Source organism: Oxyura jamaicensis, chromosome 17 (genome assembly GCF_011077185.1).
Source record: "Oxyura jamaicensis isolate SHBP4307 breed ruddy duck chromosome 17, BPBGC_Ojam_1.0, whole genome shotgun sequence".
In the NCBI taxonomy this organism is placed as follows: domain Eukaryota; kingdom Metazoa; phylum Chordata; class Aves; order Anseriformes; family Anatidae; genus Oxyura; species Oxyura jamaicensis.
The window spans coordinates 4,229,510-4,248,258 of record NC_048909.1 but is presented as its reverse complement, the minus strand read 5'-3'; the positions used below and the strand labels follow the sequence as shown (position 1 = coordinate 4,248,258).

The following is an 18,749-nucleotide window of genomic DNA, read 5'->3' as shown; positions in this document are numbered from 1 at the left end:
GCCCTGGATTTCAGTATTCTCATTAAGGATTTGATTAATTAATTGATGGATTGATTTACATATTTTTAAGGGACTTACAGAAACCTAAAGTCACAAAATAGCCCTTGTGCCAGCCATCTGCACTGGCATGTATCTGCTAAAAAGGATTCAGACAGAAATTCAGGCTTTGGACCTAAACAAACCCACCTTCATTAAGCAAAATGCTTAAGAGTTTGCTCATCTTTAAGCCCAGGCCTAAAATAAAGACTTTGCTGAGTTTTAAATGTTACAATGAGACAATGCACAAAGCAACTGCTTGTGCTTTGAAGAAGCTTGGCCTATCAGCTAGTGTCAAAACTCCTACAGGCTCCAGCAAGACCTGCTTTGATGCCAAGTCACCACAAGCTCAGTCTCCAGAAGCTGACCACAAGGAAATCTGACTTGAGCATGGGAAGCTATACAATGTGAGAATGTTTTCTCAGGCATGGACCTCTGATTTCTTTTAGCTCCAACCATCATCTTCCTCATTTTTATTAGCCCCTGTGCTTTCTGGCCAAATCAGTGTCTTACCCACCAAGGGGATCCACTTCATTTCATTCTAAGCACCATGCACCAGCTAATTATAAACCAAACACAAATTAAACCCATCTTCCCATCCTCCTCTCTGAAACCCCTAATTGCCCATTACCCTGTATTGTGCTCTGACACAAAAGTAATTCTACTAAGTGGGGAGTTTTGTTGTTGTTTTTTCTTTCATAAAAACTGTTAATTTGCTATTAAATCTCTTGTTGAAAGACTAATAGCTTAATGAATGCATTAAACATGTGCAAATTAGTTTTTTTTAACTGCATTACTTAGTTGAAGATTGAAAGGGTATGATACATCATCGTTGGCTCAGTAGGATTTAATGAGGCATTAGACCATCTTCTGTCTTGGAGGCCAGACTTATGAATGATCCCAAGAATTGCACAGGCAACACTTGTCCCAGGTCCCTCTCCTGCAAGCGACATATATTTTCCCCTTGCCTGTTTCTTCCCCCGTCACCGCTGATGTACATGAAATAAAAATGTAGTTTCCAGATCAGTTTTATAATGAAAAGTAGCCCATTGCTGATGACAAATGTTGTTTACAGTCACTAGAAAAGAGGGTGGAATGGTGAGTGAATATATTAGAGGAGGAGAGGATAGCTTTTATATTCATTATACTGCCATTTTGGGCCCGCAAAGACACATAACCTTTCTCTTTCTCCCTCCATCATACAGTCACTTTCAGATGTCTACATTAAAATAAAAAGCTGCAGGCGGTGTGTTTTGCATTAGCTACTATCAATGAAGAAGACATTTTCCACCAGTCAAACAGAGCTCGTTGCAGGAATACCATCCCTCTAAACACACTTACTGAGGTTTGCCTGGGTGCCTTCCCTTCTATACCCCTCCTCATGCTCCCCCCGCTGCACACAAAAGAAAATCTGCATTAGATTACCAGGAAAAATCATTGCAAGGTTCTGATCATACCAGTCATAAAGGAGAGTAGTACCCATCAGGGTGATGCAGGACAGAAGCAGCCATTGGTGCCTGAGGAGCAGGCAACCTCTTGTCAGAGGATTATTCTTGAAGATTTTAGACCTACGGGGCCTGAAGTGAAAGCCACAGACAACAGGAGCTGCAGGCAGAAAGCAGGTAGCCAAAACTGCACCATAAATTGCATTTGAGCTGAGCAAATTCTGTTGGATGGCCTCAGGTGGACATGGCCTACAGAAGCTTGCAGGCTTCCACCATGGGCTTGAGAAGGTGTTGTTCCCAGAGGAAGATTTTGAGTGTGGAGATTGTAGATACAAATAGATTTGGAGGAAAATCGCTCCTGTGAGGCCTGAGAGGCTTCTGCTGCTCCAAGAGAAGGGCAGTAGGATGGGATTTGTGGAAGAAAGAGTTTTATCTTGGCAATGACAAAATGGGAACTCTTTATTTTTAGAAAATTAGATAAATTAAACTTCAAGAGAAGGATGCATAGTTTTAATACTTCTGGGGTTGTGTCTATCAATTAAAGGAGGAAGAGGCCTGTGGAGAGGTGGCTGCAGGACACCATGATCTGACATGTTCTGGAACAAACCCAGAGTCAGACAGGCTGGCACCGATCCCACCTTCACTTCTGCACTCCATGCCATGATCAAAAGGCTGTCAGATACTAATAACGTCTTAATGCATCATTTCTTATTCACACTGACTCATGTGAGACATCTTGGGCATCCAAGTTTAGTGGGTCATGTTCCTAGGCTCCTTCTGCAGTGATTAGCTCTTCTGGATTCAGAAGAGCTAAGTTAGGATCCTGCCTGGCATGAATTACCATCTTTTCAAATCCTTCTGCACTGATTTTACAAGGAGCTTTAGGGGTTCTAGCCATTTATCTCTAACACCCAAGTCAGATGTCTGAAATTAGACACTGAACATCTTTATAGGATCTTATTCATCTCTGCAAGCCTATGTATGTGCAAAGCAGCAGGGTGGCACTGCTGCCATTAATGGCTTGTGGTGAGACATTGCCTAGGGGCCAAGAAGAGCCAGAGGGCACAGAGTTAGTGCTGGATCTGTACGATTTCATCTGGGCTGGTGCCCTCCACTGGCCTAATAGGAATCTCATGGAAGAAGCACCGAAGGAAACATCAGGGACATTCTGAAAATAAGAAATAAAGGAGTAAGGACTAGGATCTTCCATGGTATCAGGTAGCGGTCCATGGTTGGGCAGTGGCAAGTTCTTTATTCCCTAACTGGAACATACTCCAGCTCTTTGTGGTGTTAAAATTGTAAGAAATCCAGGCCCATTCTGTTCATACCTTATACTTACTTGCCTGGTAAGTAAGACATGATAGGTCTTATGCTTACACCGTATGTCTTAGGACACAGTATTTGTGACTATCTTTCCTCTGAGTAAGAATGACAAGGTGGTTCTAATTGTGCTGAAATCAGCCACGGTATCATCTCTGGTGCTTTTCTTCCATGTTTATATCAGGTGGAACCCCTTGTGGTCTGCACTGAAGATAGAGCAGAGTGAAATTGTCAGGCAGTTCCCTTCTGAGGACAGGAACTGATGTCTGTTCAGGAAACATTCGTGTTCTGCTGAGTACTAAGGACTTGCCTCATGTAGCCCCAGTCCACTGACACACTCATTAATTTGTTAATTAATCGGAATACAGCTTCTGAGCTACATTTAGCCAGCTACAAGTTAGGGGCTTAGTCTCTCCGTCCCCTGAAGGTGTACCCCGAGGGTGACTGGCATCTGCAGGAAGACAGATTATTCCTTCCATCTATCTGGATATCAGCATTAGTATGAGACTAGTCATTCCCTGAGATGTCTAACACAGTGCAGAGACTTCAGAAAGATCCTGAACAACCAGCCTAGACAAGATATCTAACTCTCAGGTGGTTAATGAAATGAGGTGGATCCCATCCCACTGAGATGGGAGAACAGCTCCATTAGCGCGCTCTATTAATACACTGACAGCACAGAATAATACCATCATAAGTTCAGCTAATCTTTTTGCACCTCATAAGTTATGAAAATGCTTTACAGGTTATCAACAGAACTCACTTCACCCATAGTTAGAAACATTGGGTTTAAAAGCCTGCATGGATGCCGATTGTTACTCTTCAGATATAAAACTGTTTCTGGAGGGAGAGAAGGAAGACCACCGAGTGTGGTTAGTGGAAGCACATATATACCCATACACAAAGAGGAGCGGGAGATCATGGTTTTGAAATATTTTAAGCCCAAATATTCATGCATGGCAAGTTACAAACAACCTTTTCTTTTTTTTTCAGGACAGTTAGAAATTGGAGGTATTCATTCAAACCTTAAAAACTGTGAATAATTTGTACCTTATACACAGGCAAATATTGGCACATGCGCTATGGAGGAAGTCTCTGCTATTCAAACAAACATTTCTGTGTTCGCATTGCCTATAGTCTGCGCTTGTATTGTTAGCTGCACACAGCACAACGCACAAGGTCAGCGGTAGACTAGTGTTTGAAGAGGGAACATTTTATCCTTCACAACAAATCTACATATAGGCTATTGAATGAAATACAATAGCCTCACTACATTACTTCATCCATTAGCTAGATGCCTGTAAGAAAAATAAAACTGTATTTTTTTAGGATCCATTATGGATTGTGAGGTAAACAACTTGCATTCAGGCAGAAAAGTGCTATCTACTCCCCAAAGCAGCCAAATTTTCAGTTTATGTCATTCAAATGGAGGTAGGGGACCTGTTTTAGCACTATTTAGTACCACTTTTGGGGGCCAAGGTGATTTCATGTATGAGTGCTGCATATACACGACCAGGGAGACAAACCTCAAAGATTTCTCAGCCCTTCTGTGAGCAGGAGTGATGTGGGGAACGTTACCCAGTGAGCATCACCTCCAGCAACAGTCTGAGAAGCGACCACTGCACTGCTGCTGGTGTGCTACCAGGTCCTGAGGGTTATGTTATGGTTCTTCCACCTTACTTCAACCCAGAAAAAGTAGCAGTAACGCTTCTTGCTCTTCATTCTTATCTGGTGGTTCCCAAGCATTTCTCACAACATTAGCAATTGCACACTGTTAGGTAATCAGGTAAGAGCCTCACTGTTGAATGGAAGGAGAAGGGAAGACAAAGGGACGGGTATTTTCTATATTCTCTCTCATTTCTGCTCCTCTCAGGACTGTACTGAGGAAGCTGATCTCCCTCCAAGCTCAGGACTCAGCTGCCACGCTCAGAAACTTGATGTGCAGGTGACACTTCAAGGATGTAATCAGCAAACGTTGCGGGGGGTGGAGGAGCAAGAGATGCTGACACAAAAATGATGCTCTATTTTAAGCAGGCCAAGCGCACACCTACTCCAGGCCTTCAAATTAGGAGGGCTGCCTGCTCCGTGTGCCATGAATCATCCCCATCTGTCTGGGGAAGGGGAATTTCTTCCCCAGCCTTTGCAATGGTGTGCTGAAAAAGGTGCACTAAGTAGGGCTAGGACAGCCAGGTCTGTTTGATAGCTCAGGGCTGGAGCAGCGAGAGGAGTCAGCATTACCGGGAGCTGCGGCACAGAGCATGGGATGTATCGGGCAAGCGGAGAGCAACACGTGCATCTCTTGAAGATGTCAATGAAGTAACTGACTTAGTAACTCACTAAGAGCTCTTGCCAGGGCAGCGGGGGTGCAAGGGAAGAGGGGTAGAGGTGACCATGGAAACCTTTGAGAAGAGGAAGGACTGATGCACTGCTGGCACAGGCCTTTCCTTACAGCTAAACTGGCATCCTCCTGTCGTTTCCCATATGTAATTTGGGCCTTGTTCAGCAAGGAAGGGCATCTCTGAGGAAGCACCACTGCACAGGCCAAGGAGAGCTGGGGCTGGGCATCTGTAGGTGGGCAGAGATTGCACCATGCCAGGAGCCCAGAGACCACATGAAAACAGGAGCTGGCACTGGAGGAGAAGCTCCCTGTGGCCTGTTGATGCATGCTGTCCTTACCTTAGTCTTCAGAGTGAGCAATCCTACAGAGCCACCATGTTTTTCTCTCCTTTATTCAGGATTCAGGAAGCGTAGCAATGGGAAGGTGGTTGAGTTTGCAGACATCGTGCTCAAGTGACTCTTCAGTGCCCAGGCTGGGGTGTTACAGGGCAAATGGTTTGCTTCATGTCACTCCTGTGTTGTGTCACCCATCTTATATCGGTCCCTCCTGGTTTTGAGGAACCAATTCTAATTCCTAGGAAAAAAAAAAAAAAAGATGTTCTTGAAGGACTCATAGAATCATAGGAAGGAAGGATGGAAGAGGTGGCAACCTGGGTTATCGTTGGCATTGTAATTACACACATGCTCTGGGCAAGGAACATTAAAAAAAAAAAAAAAAGGATGGAAAACAGAATTATCACAACAGAGCTTGCTATGAGGCCCCCAGAATGTGTGATTGCTTTTCTTACGTACAGGAGACTGAAAGCGAACCGAATGTCACCAACTCTGAAGCAGAAAACGTTTGAATGACATGCCCCATACTGAGACACAAATTCCTGTGAATCGGGTATATTACATATTGCTGAGACAGCTCAGCCCTTCTGCGTGTTTTTGAGCCCAAACCAATTAAAACACAAAGCAGGTGAAAGCGGGAGGCAAACCCATTGTTTGTTTATCAGACGTAAAGGACACGTAGACTTCAGATCGCAGCGTGGCGCTGCGAGGGCTCCCGCCGCCCGGGCCCCGCTGTAATAGCAGCTGTCCTAATAACAGCCTGTTAGGAAACAATGCAGCAGAGAGGATGGGCAAAGACGCATCCAGGTCACAAGGCAGGAGGCAGGGATCCCACAGGCTAATCTTGGCTTTGAAGCTAATGAATGCAGTAAATAGAGAGTCACTAGAGCGTGAAAAGCACGCCTTCTAGCTGCTGCTGAATTAACTTTCCTCCTACTGCCCGTGAGTCAAGCAAAGTCTGCCTGATGGCACCTGAGTTGGCTGACCATCTGCAGAACCTCTTCCTGACCATGAAATCGCGAAATTCCCCTCGGAGCTGGGGCCTAGATGAACCTTGCTGCCAATAAAACTCCCTTCATCCCCCAAACTCGTACGTACACCAGCATGGAGCATCCGTACCGTCAAGCCACCAGCTCCTGTACCCGGTTTCTGGTTCATTATGCGTTGTTTTTCACCCAGCTTCCCTCCAAAACCCTTCCACGGCTCTGCTAAGCCGCTCACTGGAAACGTCCCCTAAACCAACATTGCCTGGTGCCTCTGATTTAAGCCTTTGTTCAAAACTCCTCTCTAAATTAAACCCAAGTTTTCTGAACCGCCTTAGAGACTTGTTCTGGTCTACAGCTCATTTCACCGCTCTCAGCCTCTCTCTGGTTTCCGTGAATCAAAGCAACTTTCGTGCCTTCATATTCCCCAGAGGCAACTTGTCTCCTCAAAGCTTTTTCCACTGCCCCAGCATCATCTCTCTTTCTGTCCCTCCAGATCTATTTCTTCTGCTGCAAATTCAATTAAAGCCTCTCCGGGAGCCTCACGATCAAGTCAATACAGTGACCAATGGTAGGACGGGTTAAACCGAGGTTTCACGTGAGAAGGTATGCGAGGAGCTGAAAGGAAGGCAGACTTTGTTATTAAGGAACTGGAGAGGAGGATCCATCACTCCTCACTTAGGTACGCACAGATTGGGGCTACTTTAAGCAGGTGTTGGTGCTCCCACTGCAGCCGTTACAGATCCAAACCTCTCTCATCCTCAGATCCGCTGACGGTACGGACAGATCTTCACCAGCAACAGTGGGACCCGATCAGGGAAATCGGGGGGCAACATCTCGAAGCCCATCCAGCCGGGTGTGTGATTCTGGCCATATGAAATAAGCTCATCTGTATGGTCTGTACAAACTTCACTCTCAATTACCCTGCAGCTGTATCTGTTCCAAAAATAACAGCTAGCTCCTTTGCATTTTGTGATTGTGCCATCATAATTAAAATAAATACCAGTCTCCAAACAGCTTTGATAGGAGCCCATCAATTTTATGGGGGGGAGAATGGAGAAATGCTTTTTTCCAAATTATTTTTACTCCAGCATACCTGGTTTCAGAACTGTCTTTGATTCAGTTGGGTTGCTGCAGAAACAGCCATGACATCAGACTCGGGAGTCGTGACATCGTTGAGTGAATAATCAGGCGCTGGAGAAAGCAGCAGGAAAAATGAAGTAAACAAATGTGTTTATCCACAAATGCTCCTACCATGAGGAACTGGAATCTCCAGTGGTAATTTACCACACGTTGCTAATGTGTTTGCTATAATATATTTCTTAATTCTTTTTCCTTTTATTTTGGCTGAATATGAAAGTTCATCAGGGCTGGAACAAACAGGGGAAGCATATTGAAACGAGCATTACAGATCTGTCGTGCTCTAGTTTATGGTCTTTTCTCAGTGATACACAGTAAGTAAAACAAGCACTGATTGAGTCAGCTGCCTCCTGGGTGTTCATTTGCTGTAGTGTGAGGAATATTAATGCTAAGTACATCCGCGTGCATCAGGAAAGGCAGGAGGAGGCAAGCAGATTACCCCGGCTTAGGGGTATTATACACGCGTCTGCAACTTCCAAAGACACAGAGAGGAAACATTTCTGTGGGTTTTTGTCTCTTATCTTCTTACAGTCTTATAGATTTTGGAGATGCATTGCCCTGGAGTTTTAATACTCTGAGTTTTCAGGGGGGATTGTGACTTTTTTTTTAAAATCCTCCTTTTTACAGGAAAAAAAAGGAAAAAAGCAAGCCCTGAATTTCATCAGGATAAAGAAAAAGCAGATTCCAAGAGAAGAAAGAACAGATGAAAAAGAAAAGTTTGATTAAAATCCCCTCTTGTTCCATGTGTTTGATGTAAATATCTTCACACCTTTCTCTTCCTTTGCAACCTCAGCAGAGGGTTCAGCCCGTCACCAGGGGATTGAGTTCCAAGCTTAGGGCTTTGTAGTTGCTGCTGCTCTTGCTGCTGTTGTCTAAAGGGATTATAAGCCTTTGTAACGCTTGTGCTAATACCCTGGAGGGGAAAAAAATGAGTTTCCAAATCACCATTTTTGTGTATCTCCTGTCGAAGGTACCCTAGCAATGGAAATATTAGGAAGTGTTTTGGCTTCAGGAGCGAGTCATTTATAGTTCATAATCACGTCTGCAGCCTTCCTGACCCAGTGCCTCCAGTGCCGAGGTGGCCCTTGGTGTGCTGCTGACACCAGGACCCGTGAGGAACAGCAGTGCGTTTCTCTGCACATCAGTTCAGTCTTAGACTGGGTTTTTAAAAAGCTCCTGAGCAGGTGCTCAGCTCCCACCACATCCTTCAGTAATGCCTGGGAACCTTGTATTCTACATGTTCTTTGGAAAATCCCAGCTCAGGATCCAACTCCACAGCTTCAGACTGACTCTCTGCATCTTTTCAACCCTTTTTTTCTTTTCTGCAGAAGGATTGGTTTTGAGCCACGTCACACCACTTCCCTCCAGATGCAGTTGCGAAGGTGCAGAGCTGCTTGGTATTCAGGGAGCATCGGTGGCTCCGGGTCACTCAATATTCCAGGGCGAGGAGTGAATTGCTCGGTATTCCAGGGACGTGCCACCGCTCGGTGTCTGCTGGTACCCCAGCCCGTGCTGCTGAGGATCACTCGGTATTCCTGCGGTGTGCTTCAGGTGCTTAAAGGCTGTCACGGAGCACTTGGGTGCCTGCCAGGACGAGAGCCTTCGGCATTCACATGTGCCTCCCCTGCGAGGGGTGAGGCATGCAGCCAGCAACTCGGTTCGCCGCTCTGCCGGCTTCTGAGAATAGAAGCGAACACGATGGTCAAAGAGAAAATAACAATGGAGAGGAGAGCAAAAGAGAAGTGGTGAAAGAAGGGAGAGATATGAAAGGACGGTTCTTTAGAAAATGAGACCTTTGAGCCCCTCACACAGGTGCTTTCCAATAGCCCTGGTTTAGGTTCAGATTAAAAGGGTGAAGGCAATGCATCCCCTCTTTGTGAGACTGACACCAGCACCCAAGGCAGAGCTGATCAGATCCATTCATCCGCATGCTTTTTGCTACCGGTCAGTGTTATGTGATAAAAGGCTCATCCCCACAACACAAAGGAGCACAACGGGAGGCAGAGGGACCGCAAGGAGTGAATCAGGACCACGGGACCTGACCCGGCTCCTCGCAGGGCTGTCCCAGGAGGCCATCACCCCATCCCCTGCAGATGAAACCCATCACGATCAGTCAACGGGAGAGACTCTTCAGAGCACCTTTACCACTGGGATGGGTCACTGCAGGGCATGGTGCTCGCTGTGAGACACAGGGAAGAGCCTTTGGGGATCAGACAAAGCTTTGTACAAATCTGTTTCTAAAATTTTCTTAAATAACGCCTCTCAGAAATTTTGCCATGTCATTTGAGAGAAGCACAACCCCCTCACTATTCTTTTGTCTGCAATTATGGCAATTCCATAATGGTATTGAAACATAATACAAATGATTAGCATAAAACTTCTTGATTGACTGAATCCTTTTTTTTTTTTTTTTCCTTACAAATTGTCCACTACCGATTTTGGCTTCTTACAACAACAGTCAAATTTGGAATGGAAAAAAAAAGAAACGGAAATTTTGGATAGGAGGAATTGTTTCCAGCACAGTCCTTTTCATAAGACCATCTGCTCTCAGGTATGAGTTTGTAGAGCTGGATGCCAGGTCCTACACATGACGAGCCGGCACTGTGTACAGGTGGTTTGGAGGGTGCCTTGCACAGGTCTGACCAAATAGGCTGTCCATGGAAGTAGAAGAGAAGGTTCTGTTTTGCAAAACCAAAAATGCAAAAGGAATCTAACATGCTTTAAGGGATGTTATATTGCAATGAGAGTGGAGGAGGCCAGTGGCTAGCATGGGCACCAGTGCAAGCTCACCCCAACTCCCTAAGGAGGAGTGGGTAACGGTGGCTCAGGGACAGTATTTCTTCATTGCTGTATTGACTTTTTCATTTTTATACAATTAACATAAACCTTAGCAATTCTCAAACCTGTCTTCTGGAAATGTGTGTCTTTATGGAAAGGCTTCTGAGCCTCCTTCCCTTTTTTTCTGGGTATGCCCACTGATTTGGAAGGCTTAGCATGTATCTTTTTTTTTTCTCCATCAACCCTTGGCCTTAAAGCATTAAATCAGAGTTCTCTGGATCTGCTACACCATGAAAATATTTAGTGGATATAATGTTTATTTGTGATTCTTGATTCACTCAACCCATTCTCTAAGGGAATCTCTCCCAACATGCCCCCCAGTACTTAGCTGTGAAAATTACATTCCCTTCCCCACGACTTTGTCAGTGCAGGGAACATCACAGCCTGCTTCAAAATGCTGCACTGCACTTCTCAATGGTATTTTATGACACATTTTTCAAATCAAATTTAAAAGCATAACTGAGTGGAATTAAATTAATGCCGTCTGGTAATGTCAGCAGCACCGGAGCTGTGCATGGCTGGCTTAGCTTCTAAACCTCTGGCAGCTTCCTGGGACTTACTTCTGACTTCAGGGAAATAGTGAACGTGGTGATGTGAATTTTTTAAAAACTGTATCTACAGAAGGGAGCGTGTGGGAGTAAATATATGGTAGCTGAGGTCTTGGTAGGGCTTTGCTAGGGAAGCTCTGCAATGGTGTATGTGGTATGTTCCTGAGTATGGCTGGGGGAAGGAGGGTAGATGAGTTCAGAATAGGTATCTATGGGAGTTTAGGGTGATGGATGTGCATCTAGGAGGTCTGAGGACATCCCTAATGTTACCCATGCAGACCTTACTGCATCTGTTTTTCCCTTTCTCACTCCTGCCATGACATAGTTTGATTAGTTATTCTGTCCTAGAAATGAGCATGTCACAGTACGGATTCTGATAATGAAGATGATCAAGATTTTGAATAGCAAAATGTTGTATCTTCAGCCCACTGAGCAGAATGCACAGTTTGTGCTCGGGTATATTTTTGTCTGTGCATAGTCAGGGGAGAATGCTCGTAGCTTTTGGGCTGGAAAACTGTTAATAAAACAGGAGCTCTACAGGAAGAGAGCTGGGGGAGTAACAGACGTAGGCAGGTGCATGTACAATAGGTTCTTACATTTTGGGTCTGTAGATGTCTTAATGCTTATTCTGCTAAAATAGAGTCCACATACATCTACCTGAAATGGTGTACATAGAGACACAATCTCATTTATTTGTGTACAGCCAACATTTTCCTTTTTTTCTATCTCTGTTTTAAATGCAATAATTCCAGCATTTTTTTTCTCATTGTGAAAAAATCCCATAATAATTTTAGCTAAAATTAATCCAAGAATATATAGCACAGGATGTAGTTCATCAGTGTCTAACAATACTTCTGTATTCCTCGGTGACTACATTCACTCATCCAATTCCAAGAGAGGCACCTGAAGGCATAGGCTGCCTGGAGCTCTCTGCCTTCCCACCCAGGCAATACTCAGATGGTTCCCTCCACAGAAGTGGGACAAAATCTCTGCTACATGAGAATTGCACAGACATCTGCTGGGTCCGAACAAGCTCTGTAACCCACCTGAGGTGAACAAATCTCCTCCTGTCCCCACTGAACATGGCAATTGCTGATAAGGATGGGTTCTCATCGTGGACGGAGGGGAAACTGCACTTATTCTGGATTACATTAACGAAGGTACCAATTGCCACCCAGCCCAGAGGGCAAGCCCAGAACTTGCCTGAAGTAACACTCCATGAAGTGCAAGTAAAATCACCGGCCAGCCTTTTTTGGAGGTTATTTTGTTTGCTTGTTTTTCACCTTTATGGTAAACACCTTTTCTGTAAGGCTACAAAATATATATTCCCCCCTTTATGGAAAACATCGCATGAACACAAAAGCCCTCTCCCATAAAGCACAACCTGTTTATAGAGGCAACCTCATCGTCTGAATGCCAGTGACTTGTCCTCATCCCTGCACTAGAGGTGTTGGTATCTTCTGGATGCTTCTGTGACAAGAACACTTGGAGGTCAGGTAATGCGTTTGTACTGGTGTACAGAGCACTAGAGATATTTATGCTTTTCTATAAATAATAAGCTGCCTTGGATTTACTTGGAGATGTAGGAGCACAGAAATGGGGAGTGTAATAAGGAGAGGAAATAAATAAAAAATAAACTAAAAAAAGAAGAAAACCAACTCAATGAGAACTCATCCTAAGCCTACCTAAGCATAATAGATAATGATGAAGCCAGAGGAATTTTCTACGTGAATGAGAGACCTGAGATTCAAAAGGGGGGGAAAGAGATTGCAAAGCTGCATTGCTGATCTTCCAGCTTATGAAGAACTGTTTCAGAAAGTTTTTTTTTTTTTTTTTTTTCTGGGTGCCTCGTCCAAATCTAGCTTGAGGATAGAAATTTCCTGGGACTTCCAGAGGAGCCTGTGGGAGCTGGGATTACCCCGGAATTTCACAATTGCATTTCAGTTCTGATACTTTTAAACACTGAGGCCAAATAGCTCCAAAAATGTGCTTTTCCCCCCTTTATTTCTCAAAGCTTGGACACAATCAGTGGGACACAAGGTTGAAATAAAGTTTTATAAGCTGTTCATAATGCACGGGGATTTACATCAGCTTGGCTAAACTGCGGAAATTTTGTATGCTAGGCAGGGTAAGACTCATTGCCTTAATTTAAGCATCTAGGTGTTCAACATCTAATTCCGAACCAGTCACGCCAGGCTTCCTTTGCAGACAGCAGGGAGAAGCAGGCTCCCAGTGAAGACGTCTCATTTCATTCTCAAGAACAGCCTCTAATCTGGGTCAGATGAATTGCCTCTGGAGGTACCCGCAGGCCCAGACTGGAGAGAGATTGGGGTGATTATCTCGGACCTCTCGCTGTTAGACATCTAAAGAGGAGGGAGATGAATCCCGGTCTCAGCAGCTGTTACATTGCTGTGGGTTAGGGTGCTTAAAAATGTCTCTTCTTTGCTAGCTTGAAAGACTCCATCGCTCTCACTGAGAGACAATTTCATGCTCTTAAACAAAGTACTAAGGCATGAAAGTACAATCCAAGTCTGTTCCTTCTGCAGGGCTGGTTAAAGGAAAGGCCATATGATGTGCTTTGCATTGAACTGGGGAGCTGACATTGGTATCTGGGAAATGTTCCAGTAGACTGAGGAAGAGGGCTGTGCTCCGTGCCGGCATAAAAAGACACAATTTTCATGGAGAGACATCCATTTACACCTGGTCTGCATTTGGCATGGGGAGAAGAGAAATCGCCCCTTGATCAGGGCATATTTGACATATTGAGTTATCTCTCTGGTGAGTAATGGAGTGAAGATGAGTACACGTTTGATATGTTAGAGTGGCTTCCTATAAATATTAAAGCATGAGGAAACTTCACAGGCTAATGGGACGGAAGCACCTCCAGTTCATCCACACAGCACATACCGAGCTGGAGGTGGCTGCTAGCAGCGGGCTTCCCGGAGGGGTCGTTAACAGCTCCCGCCGGGCTTTTCTGCTCTTCCAGGATCTTCATGGCTGGAAGGAAAACTTTGCATCACTCAGCCTCAAATTTCAAGGAAGCTGCGCTCACAGAGCTCTTTCTACTGCATCTACGGAGAACATGAAATCTTCATCACTGGAGGTTTTTAAAAACAGATTAGACAAACTTGTGTCTTGAAAAGCATTGATCTTCTTGACCCCACTAGAAAGCTAAAGGGTTGACTGGAGGTCAGTCAATAATTCCTCCACTTCTGTTTACCATACATATTCTCAAACAGTAGGATCTCTAAAGAACGATTTCCCAGTCTGTGGTTTGCAAACCATCTGAATACATTGCTTTTCGCAGTCGTTTCATGCGATTGAACTAAGGACTTAAAGGTTACTTCCACATGCTATAAACAAGCAAAATGGAGAGGAAAACAATTAATGAATGAATACTCAGAAGTTTAGCCTCGTTTTTATGTGACAGTAGTGATGGAATTTTCCTATTTTTGTTCTGCCTTCCAAAGAAGTGCACATTCTCCATGGAAAAAATAGAGAAACTTTGTTCTAGAGGGCGGCCAGCTGGAGTTACCCCAGCAGCCCGAGAGGCAGCCAGCCCCCCAGCAAGCTCAGCAAGCTCCCTGTTGTTGGTCCCCAACGTGGGCTGAGCACCGCGGCATCCCCCGGCCTCTCCTTTCCGTGCTTTTCTTCAGAAAGCCTTCCTGCTGCACACCACAGGACAATGTGTCCAAGAACCCCACCAGAGCAGGATGGATCTCAGCAGGTTTGCTGGTGTCGCCTTCACTCATCGCACTCTTCCTGGCCCATTCTCTGGCCGACTTCTCTCTAGCTTGTTTGCACTCCAAAGATTCCTGCTGCACCCCTTAAGAAAGGAGCCGTAATTGCTGATCCAGCTGTTCGATGTTCCCCTCAGTACAATCTGGAAGCCGGTAAACAACCAGATAATGTTTATCGTTGCGGTGCAGAGGAACTGAGTGGTGCTGCCTGCCTGATTCCACCCTGGAAGGGACCGGAGGGAGCCCCGCGCACCTGTGTGCTCCGCTCTCTGCTGGCTCAGCGCTTCCTTCCAAGTGCATTTCAAAGTCAGAGGCTGGGGTTTTCAAAGGCACTTGCTGAAGGGAGCGACGTTCTGGCAGCCACAGGGTTGTTAGCTGAAAGGCTGTTGTTGTAAAGCTGGGAAAATGTTTCCTGTTGCTAGGAACAATACATGTCTCTTGATTTCCCTGGATGGTTTTGCACTGCTACCTGTCCTGAGGCATGGAGTTAGCTAAAATTTGCAAAGAGGTCACTAAAGAGCTGCAGAAGAAAAGTAACATAAGAAGTATAACTTCACCCCAGTGGAGCTAACTTCTAAATAGTTGGATCAGCAGTGACTCCAATTGCATCGCTTACTTTGTGTGTGTGTGCCTGGATTTTATTATTGTTATTATTGTGTTGCTGTGAAGAGTAGCTTGAAGAAAAGAGTGGGAGAAGTCAGACAGCCAGCTGCATGCGTCAGGGGAAATGTGTCAGGTTAGGACACATCACCTGAGAGGGATGCTCATGAAAGCCATGAAAGGCTTCCTCCTACTCCACTGGGTAATTCACCACACCTTTCAATCTGAATTTAGCAAAAAGAAACACGTTTGTGGGTTTTCCTTCCTATGACTTTCTTCCTCAAGCTATGCACTTTGTCCAGCCTGGGTGAGAGCATAAAGATAAGTGCCAGAAGCTGATCTGGGATCTGAGGATCCTTGAAAGGACTCCTGCAAGGCTGCACACCTGGCTGCCCTGGGCACGGAGCCGGTGAGCTGCGGAATTACACCACAAAAGAGGTAAAAGTTGTGAGGGTGAAGGGGCTGAAACCAAGCTAAGAGTTAAACCCTGCAGAGACAGGCAGGCACACTAACCCAGCCATACCAGGACACCGGGGTGGGACAGCTAAGGATTTCCACCTGCAGCTTCCTAGGAGTCAAGTCACAGTGGGTGAAACATACCAAGGATGCAGACCGGAGAGCTGCACCCGTATGGTGACCTTTATTCTGCCACTGGCTTTTCAGTACCAGCTTTCCCTTCGCTACATCAGCCAGGATTGGATACGAAGGACCCAGCCTAAGCAGTCCTTCCTCCAGTTCCAGCCAGCACAACGCCAAGGGCGCCGCTCTTCCACCGGGGGCCACAGAGCAACGCAGGCAGCCTCCTTGACTGCACAGCAGCTTGCAGAGATCCACACCACCTCTCAAAAGCATCTGCACCTCACCACGAGCATGAAACCCACGGCTAACCTGCACTCATGGACCATCATCACATTTCAGATGCTTCCACCAGCAGTGGCATCCATACAGAAAGCCACGAGAGCTGTGATCCTGCTCAGGCACGGAGCCTTCTTCGCGGCACGAGCACTTCCCCCCCCACCAAGTTTCCATCTTTCAGTCCTGTTCTCACCTCAGTGAAATTGCAGGTGCTCTTTATTAGCATCACGTGTATCGCCAGACCCCAGCTTGTGTCAGTGGCCACTACCTGAAAATGGCACTTGAAGGTTTAGCAAGAACCAGCTGGAACTCTGCAATGAAGCCTGAGAAACCCCATTTCTTTCCACATTCTTGTTCCAGACTTTCCCAAGTAATAAAGAAACAAGCTAGTTTTCTTCATAAATGAAGTGATTTCAGGTTTCAGTGCGAGACCTGAATGCAGTGGACAGATTCTTGGCTGCTCGAAGTCACTGTGTCATTTCACACCCAGCTCAGGTGCCAGTGTTTTGTTAAATCAAACCTCTGCATTTGATAAGATAAAATAGTTCTTTATGAAATTAAAATCAGGTTTTAACATCTGTAGCAAACAGAGGGTACGCTCACATGTCACATCTGCACCTGTGCAAATGCCAATTAACCCAGCATAATTAGTCACAATTTTTACTAATTACCACTAAGATCAGAATCAGGATTTACTTCCTCATTTTTTATTCTTCTTTCTCTTCCAGATCCTGATCTGTCTGCAGCGAACTGAGGGGGTTATGCAGATGGCCACGTGGGGCCAGTCTTTAAAAGCAAAGCCTCAGAACCTAATTCCCAAAAGTTCAGCACCCAAAATGCAAACGGTTCTCAGAACAGCGTGGTTCCTATTTAACCACCTAAAAGAAGGGGTAAATCTTTGGTCATTCCCTGCCTCTAGCAGTTTTTCGATGGTGCATACCATCAGAAGAAATCAATACACAGTAAATGGAGCATTTTTGAGAAAAGTTGGCTCCTGCTGTGAGCCCTGAACCTTTCTGAAAGCAGTGACAGAATGGCGCTCCCTCCTCACCCCCTGGGCTCTCCCCACTCCCTGCCTCAGATTCCATCACCAAGACATGACCTACGACAAGCAGCGCTGCTGCCCACCCAGCCATTAGTTATCACTGTTCATCAATCACAGCTCAGCAATCTGCAGTATTATTTGTTATCGTTACTCCTGACTTTCTGGATTAATAATAAATATAATAGGGGCTGCTGTTGTGAACAGCTGAGGGAAGGACATGGTATTTCAGGTCTTTCACATCTGAAATACTGGACGCCCACGAACTATTTATAAGGAAGAAGTGCGCTGTGGAAATGAAGAGCAGGAAGAATATCGTAGTAACTATGGTTAAAGTGAGGGAAGGCTCGTGAGAACGATTACTTCTTATTATCCCAAATGATATAATTGAAGAGGAAAAAAAAAATCAGAAAAGCCTTCAGGCAGTGAATTCCTCTTCAAAAAGGAAACAGGAGCAGCAACATTTGCTTTTAGATGCTATTATTTAATTATAGGATTGAATGGAATGGGTTAGCATCTACATCCTTTTATGTGCTCACAACTCACCTGAGCACTACATATATATATATGTAGTTTTGTATTTCAGTATTATCTGGAGTTGCATTGATTTTGATGGAGCTCCTGGCAGAGAGATTTATCTCTGGGATGGATTTCTGATCACTTCTGAAGATAGTTTGTGATCCCAATTGAAATGGCAGAGGCTCCTGAGCTTAAGAAAGTGTAAGATCCCTGACCTAGATGTCCAACAACAGAAAATTTGACAAAGCATTTTTAAAAGCACCTGATAAAGCTCATGGCTGTCCTTGCTAGTTGATTCAAGAGCTAACATTTCTTCATCTGGAGCACAGATCTTCCTTCGGTTGGAAATTAAACCTAGTACTCACCATCTCATGTCCTCAGAGAGCAACTGATCCTCTGCTAAGATGCCCTTCAGCATATTAGGAGGCTGCACTGTGTCCTCTTTCAGTCTTTTCCTATTAAGGCTCAACTCCTTCAACTTTTCTCACAGGTCTTGTTTTCTGAAACTTTTGTCCTCCTTGCTGGTATCTCTTTGAAGCTCCCCAATTTGTCCACATTATCACACATAATACCCAAAGACTTCATACTCCAGCTGAGGTCTCCTTAGTGCCCAGCTAAGCAGAATATACGATCTACCCGGTGTTGCTTTCCAGAGTGAGATTTGTTTCTTCTCACTGTTAATTCATATTCATCTTGTGCAGTATTATAACCCTTGATCCTTTTCCACTGTACTCCTATTAAGGCAGTTATTTTCTCTTTCATGGACATAGCCATGATTTCTCCTTCCTAAGGAGTCATTTGCACCATTGTCCTATTGAATTTCATCTTGTTGATTTCCTACTGCTCCGCCAAAGTATCAGAATCATTTTAAATTCTAATCCTGTCTCCCAAACTGCTCACAGTCCCTTCCAGCATACTGTCATTTGTAAGTTTTATAGATGAGCACCTTAGTACATCATCCACATGGATAATGAAAATATTAAAGAGGTGTGGGACTCCAATTCCAGTGTCCT

The 18,749-nt window shown here is 44.9% G+C and overlaps 1 long non-coding RNA gene across 5 annotated transcripts in view; it reads right to left on the bottom strand.

The window, feature by feature from the left end:
* LOC118175572 overlaps positions 1-18,749 on the bottom strand; it is a 237,581-nt gene that overhangs the window by 117,911 nt on the left and 100,921 nt on the right. For 4 of the 5 annotated variants that reach the window (XR_004755020.1, XR_004755019.1, XR_004755023.1 and 1 more), the window contains exon 2: positions 5,478-5,712. This is a non-coding gene — a long non-coding RNA (uncharacterized LOC118175572). Of the gene's footprint in view, positions 1-5,477; positions 5,713-9,637; positions 9,771-18,749 lie in introns of those variants that run through there. The other variant, XR_004755022.1, reaches the window with a different exon arrangement.